General features: G+C 42.6%; 1 pseudogene; it reads right to left on the bottom strand.

Moving 5' to 3' along the window:
• Positions 1-5,281: 5,281 nt before the first annotated feature.
• Positions 5,282-5,653, bottom strand: LOC118574036 (annotated as a pseudogene).
• Between the last annotated feature and the right edge of the window lie 366 nt (positions 5,654-6,019).

Below are 6,019 nucleotides of genomic sequence, written 5' to 3'. Positions count from 1 at the left end.
TAATATACAAACTGCTCAGTCTGTATAACTTTACTTGTATGCATATGTTTTCAGGACTGGCCATTTGGTATTGGATGACTAATTAGTGCACTCCTCCTTGGGAAAGACTATTTCTCCTGCTCTCAGCTTTCCTTAGTTGCCTATAATTCTTTATGCAGGGTTGAGGCCTCACACAGTTTACCCCATCCATTCGAGCTGAGGATCGAACCCAGGGCAAGTGCTCTACCACTGAGCTAAATCCCCAACCCCCGGTCATGTTTAAGTAGCATTTTCATGAGTGTAGCGTCCGATAATTCTAGTAGACACAATCTCACAACAAATTCCCTGATCCTCTGGCTCTTACAATCTTTCCTCCCCTCTTCCCCAGTGATCCCTGAGCCTTAGGTATAGGTGTTGTGTTGTAGATATAACTAGTTGGGAGTGGGTTCCACAACTCAGAAAAAAAAAAAAGGAAATCATGAAACTTTCAGGTAAATAGAGAAACTAGAAAAGATCATTGAGTGAGGAAACTCAGACCTAGAAAAACAAACATCACACATTTTCTCTCATCTCAGATTCCTAGCTTCTAATCTTCAGATGTGAGGATACAACCTCTACACATTAAAAAAAAATGCAGGAAACAGAAAAGTGCAAGGGACCATGTAGGCGGGTGGTGGTAATAGAGAAGGGAATAGCAGGGTACAAGTGATCTGAAGGGGGAATGGAAAAATAGAAGGGGTCTTTAATTAAGGAGGATGAGGGAAATAAATACAGTAAAATAGAAGTAAGGATGTCTGAGAAAGTCATAAGGAATCACACAATTTAACTATCTATCTACCTTAAAAACATAATACACACAAATCTGTGTATAAATATACATATATAGTTTAAATGAGATTTTCTTTCTTCTTCTTTTTGAGACAGGGTTTCTCTGTATAACATCCCTGGCTGTACTGGAACTCACTCTATAGACCAGGCTGGCCTCAAACTGGCAGAGATCCGCCTGCCTCTGCCTCCCGAGTGCTGGGATTAAAGGCATGCGCCACCACCGCCCGGCTAAATGAGATTTTCTTATCTGGGTCAATAATGCTGCCTCCAAGAGTCGAAGACCCCAGCACCAGAGATGAGAAGGCTTCTTTTCAGTTGTTGGTCAGGGTTGTCCAACAGACTCCCCAAACATTATAGGTTATTGTTATTTTGCTCTTTTCATTTCACGGGTAAAATTCATCTTGGAGGTTTCTTTTCATGTCAGACAAAAGAAAGAAGAATGGGTGAGATTTCGTTGTTTTGGGTGGCTAGAGGGCATTCCATAGCATGTGTGTGCCACAATTTATTTAACCAGTTCTTCCCTCCTTCGTTGTTGTCTCCCACTCCTCCCATTTCACCCCTTTCCCTCCTCTTCCTCCTCTTTTTCTCGTTCTTATTTTGGTTTGTTTGCTTTGTTGTTTTGAGATACAGTCTCATGTCTCTCAGGCTGGCCTTGAATTTACAATGGAGCCAAGAATGACCTTGAAATCTTCATACCCCTGCCTCTAGCTCCCCAGTGCTGGGATTACAGACATGTGCAACCATACCCAGTTGATAGGCAGCTACGGATTGAGTACTCTACCACCTGTGCTGCCCCGCCAGCCATACCCAGTTCTCTTATGTCAGGAAGTCTGGTAGGTACAATGAAGTCACAAAACTCCAGCACTCCTACTTTCCTAAACGGGCCCTATGCTCTGACACCCATATTATTTTAGAAGTCCTCAACTACATCAACTGGAGCATCACCCAGTTTGGGGGAAGTTGGAAGGGAGAATGGGAGGTAAACATGATCCTAATACATCGTATACATGCGTGAAATTCTCAAAGAATAAAAATCCCCACACTTCCCTGAGGGTCTCCCTTCTATTAAAATCAACCAAGAGGAGACCCATGCACTCCAATTATGGTCTCAGAGCAGAACAACTATCAAGCTTCACCACCCATTTTCCACCTTAACAACGAAAGTCAGAGTGTTGTCCAATTGCCTCACAGTCACTGTCTACCTTGAGTCCATCAGAGACCATTCTCGTTAGATCAGCCTTATGAAAGAGGAAAAGGGGCTATTTGTGGAGAGAGAGTCAGTGGGAGGGGGGAAGGGGAACAGGTGAGGGTAATGTGGAATGAGTATGAATGCCATGTTATCCATATACAAAAATGTCATAAGGAAACCCATCATTTTGTACACTAAGTAAAAAAAACAAAACAAAACAAACAAACAAAAAAAAAAAACAAAAAACAGCTGTTGCCATTTAAGTTAGTCACCAGAAGAAGCGCCAGACTCCATAGCTACCCAACATCTAACCCACATTCATTTTCATTTGGCTGTGTACATCCTCCACTCTGACCCCCTCTCCCATGTTTTCCTAACTACTGAAATATTTCCACTATATCTATTATGAACAAAACCTATATTCTCAGTTCCCTTTCCCCATGCTCCCTTCGTCTTATTCTTAAAGACACTTGGATCCTTCCTGAAATCAATGCTTTCTCTGTGGCTTTCAAATTATGGTTGTTTTTTCTCCCACAGGAGGTGGGGGTAGAGGAATAGATTTTGCCCTGTTCCTTACTGAAACTTAGACAACATTCCCCACTGTCACCTATGTTAATGGTATTTGGACATGAGACATTTAGAAGATATTAAGGATCAGATGTGGTCTGTAGGATTAGTCCCTCATGATGTATTAGTGGCTTCCCAAAAGAAGAAAAGAAAGACCCAAGTTAGGAAGGTTGCTGTGTCTCATGGTGTAATGTTCTTTGCTATGTCATCACCCATCAGGAAGTCTTTCACCAGATGTCTGCATCCTGCTCTTGGATTCCCTAAAGCATAAGCTAAATAAACCTCCTTTATTTCTAAAGTACACAGTTTGTGAACTGAATATCAGTTATGGCAACAGAAAATGGACTAAGGCACACCCAATCTATGCCACCTGCTCGTTTTTGCCTAGGTCCAGGTAGCTGAAAGTGGCTAGAGAAAACAGAACCATGCCGACTGGCTTCATTTTAAATTTATGAATGTGAATCTTAAGTGGTATCTTAATGCTTCCTGGCAATCGTATTATATATCACAAGACTAGTGCTATCCAATATAAATTTCTGGAGTGATGGAAATGTTCTATAATTTGTGCCACCCCAAACAGTAGCCAGGAGTACATACAGCTACTTATATTTACTTTCAAATAATTAAGTGGCTCTTTTAAATTCATTCCTTAGTTATTTTACCCACATTTCAAGCTTAATAGTCACATGTGGCTAGTGGCTATGTGATAGACACTGTAGTCTAGACAACTGACTTTCCTGCTTGTCTCTCTATTTCCATTTTCCACCATTGTCCACAAATTCCTATCATTCCACCTACAAACTTTTCTTTTCTTTTCTTTTTTTTGGTTTTTTGAGACAGGGCTTCTCTGTGTAGCTTTGCCCCTTTCCTGGAACTCACTTGGTATCCCACGCTGGCCTCAAACTCACAGAGATCCCCCTGCCTCTGCCTCCTGAGTTCTGGGATTAAAGGAGTGTGCCACCACTGCCCAGACCTCCACCTACCAACTTAAACCAGCATCTATACCCATATACTCTGTCTTTTCTCTTATTGATATTTATACACATACATATATATGATATATATATGTGTATGGCATATGTGTGTGTATGTAGACCCGTACATACACATCAGTGGCTCTCAAGGTGTGATCTGAGGACCACAGAATGCCCATGAGTTTAATATTTGTCTCAATTTGTGCTATTATAGCCAAATATCTGAGGCATGGTAGTTTATACATAATAGGAGTTCATTTCTCATTTATTTATCATTACTTTATCATTTGTTATTGTTGTTAAGTGGAAATCCATTTGTTTGTAGCTAAAATAATGCCACAAACTGATGAGTTTTAAAGAAAAGAGGCTTATTTTGGCCCACAGTCCTGGAGGTCCAAGGACAATAGGATACATCTGGTGGAGGCCAAGGTACTGCAGGTTATCACAAAACAAGACAGAGTCTCCCTATGTAGCCCAGGCTAGATTTAAAGTCACTGTCCTCCTGTCTCACCCTCCCAAGTGCTGAGTTTTATAGGAATGAACCATCTTGGAGGAGACACAGAGGTCCTTGTGCTCACAGATAATCACTATGGAAACCAGGAATGTTAAACACACAGGGCTCTCTTCAAAGAGAGAGATGTATAACCTGTTTTCTGCCCAGAAGGCTGGGGACAGAGGTGGTTAATAGCCTGGTGACCTCTGTGCTATCTGTATGGCCAGGCCACATGGACTCCCCCAGACTCTTACATTTATCTCACTCACTCTATAATACTACCCTCCTCCAGACCCTTATGAACATCATTACCTTGTCCCTATTTCCCTCCTTAATTTATAGAACATACCTTTCTAGAAGATGTCACTTGTACTTTCAAGAGTTTTGATGTAATCATGTCTTAAGCTTTGTTGTACACATGGGACTAATTATCACCAGGAAACTTTTTTTCCAAATTGCACTGAGCTTAAATTTGTGTGAAATAAACTACTCAGTATCAGACTCTCAAAGTTGTTTTGTTTTGTTTTGAGACAGGGTTTCATGTAGCCCAGGCTGGCTTCAAACTTACTATATAGTTAAACTGGCTTTAGACTCCTGATCCTCAGGCCTCCACCTTTCAAGTGCTAGGATTACAGGAACACATCACCTCGCTCCCCGCCATTTGTTCATGTTTCTAGTTGATCTTTGGGGAGTTTTAATTTTCACCTGCACTGTGAGCATATGAGTACCCTGCTGGACTCTCAAAGTTTGAACCAACACCGGCCGCTGGGCTGTGTTGAACTGGACCTCCTTCTTGCCTTACATGGATGGAACACTCTGCTGGCTACTCTGATGGCTGTGGTGTTTGCAGATACCCCTCACTGGAACCATAACCCCTGTCTCTTTATGAAAACATATTGGACAAAGGCAAGTTCTACACAATATCTCAGCAGACTCAATAAAACTGTCAAATCCATCAAAATTTAACCTATACTACTCTAGTCAACTCATGTACTGCCCTGTTAGGCTTCACTTTAAACTGAGTGACTGGAAAAGAGAGAAAGCTTGAGGCGGGGGGGGGGGGGGGGGGGGGGGGGGCTTTCCTTCATTTCTTTTATACAAGCAGTAGAGGACTTTGATGTGTTTCTCTTCTGATCAAAATTGCATTGTTTTTCCTACACTTTCTGTGCCCCCCCCTTTGTTGACATTTTATTGGCTACTATAGTATAGACCCTGAAACTACATATTCCGTCTCCTCCCCCTGTCACCGGGTCAGACCTTCCCAGGAGCCCCTGCCTTTACTGCCTGGCCCCTCGGAAACACCTGGTGCAGCGGTGCAAGGCATTCCCTTTGTTGCTCAATGTTACAAGGCTGGAATTCATAGTGCTAGATTTCTGCTGTGATATACTCTAGCCCCTTCCCCACAGTTGCTGGAGTCTCCCCTTGGCTCCTCTTGGACAAGCCCAGGATCCAGAAGTTTAAACACCACGTTGGATCCATCTAGCAAGGCCAGTTCCTCCTCATCCTCCTTCACAATATTCTTTTCCGATAGCTTTGGCTCAAGCTTTGTCCTCTTGGTTTACTCAAATCTTCTGGCAGCTGTTGGTGTTTCTCCACTTCTCCCTGTAGCTTCTTTTAGATCATCTCAAGCGTGGTGAAAGTGAAAGTCCCTGGGATGGGGGTTGCTAGGTCTCAAGCTCCAGAAGATATCTGAGCTTATATTTCTGGCCCTTTTCACGGTCTCCAATCTATATTAACAAATCCCTTGTTGTTGTTTGTTTGTCTTTTTGTTGTTGTTGTTTTAGTTTCTCAAGGCAGAGTTTCTCTGTGTAGCTTTGCGCTTTTCCTGAACTCACTTGGTAGCCCAGGCTGGCCTCGAACTCACAGAGATCCACCTACCTCTGCCTCCCGTGTGCTGGGATTAAAGGCATGCGTCACAAGGCCCTGCTGCTGTTGTTGTTTGTAAAGGGAGGGATTGTTTTATTCTGACTCACAGTTGCAGAAGGTTTC

Source organism: Onychomys torridus, chromosome X, assembly GCF_903995425.1.
Source record: "Onychomys torridus chromosome X, mOncTor1.1, whole genome shotgun sequence".
Classification (NCBI taxonomy): Eukaryota; Metazoa; Chordata; class Mammalia; order Rodentia; family Cricetidae; genus Onychomys; species Onychomys torridus.
The sequence above is the reverse complement of the archived record's forward strand: the minus strand, read 5'-3'. Positions and strand labels throughout refer to the sequence as shown.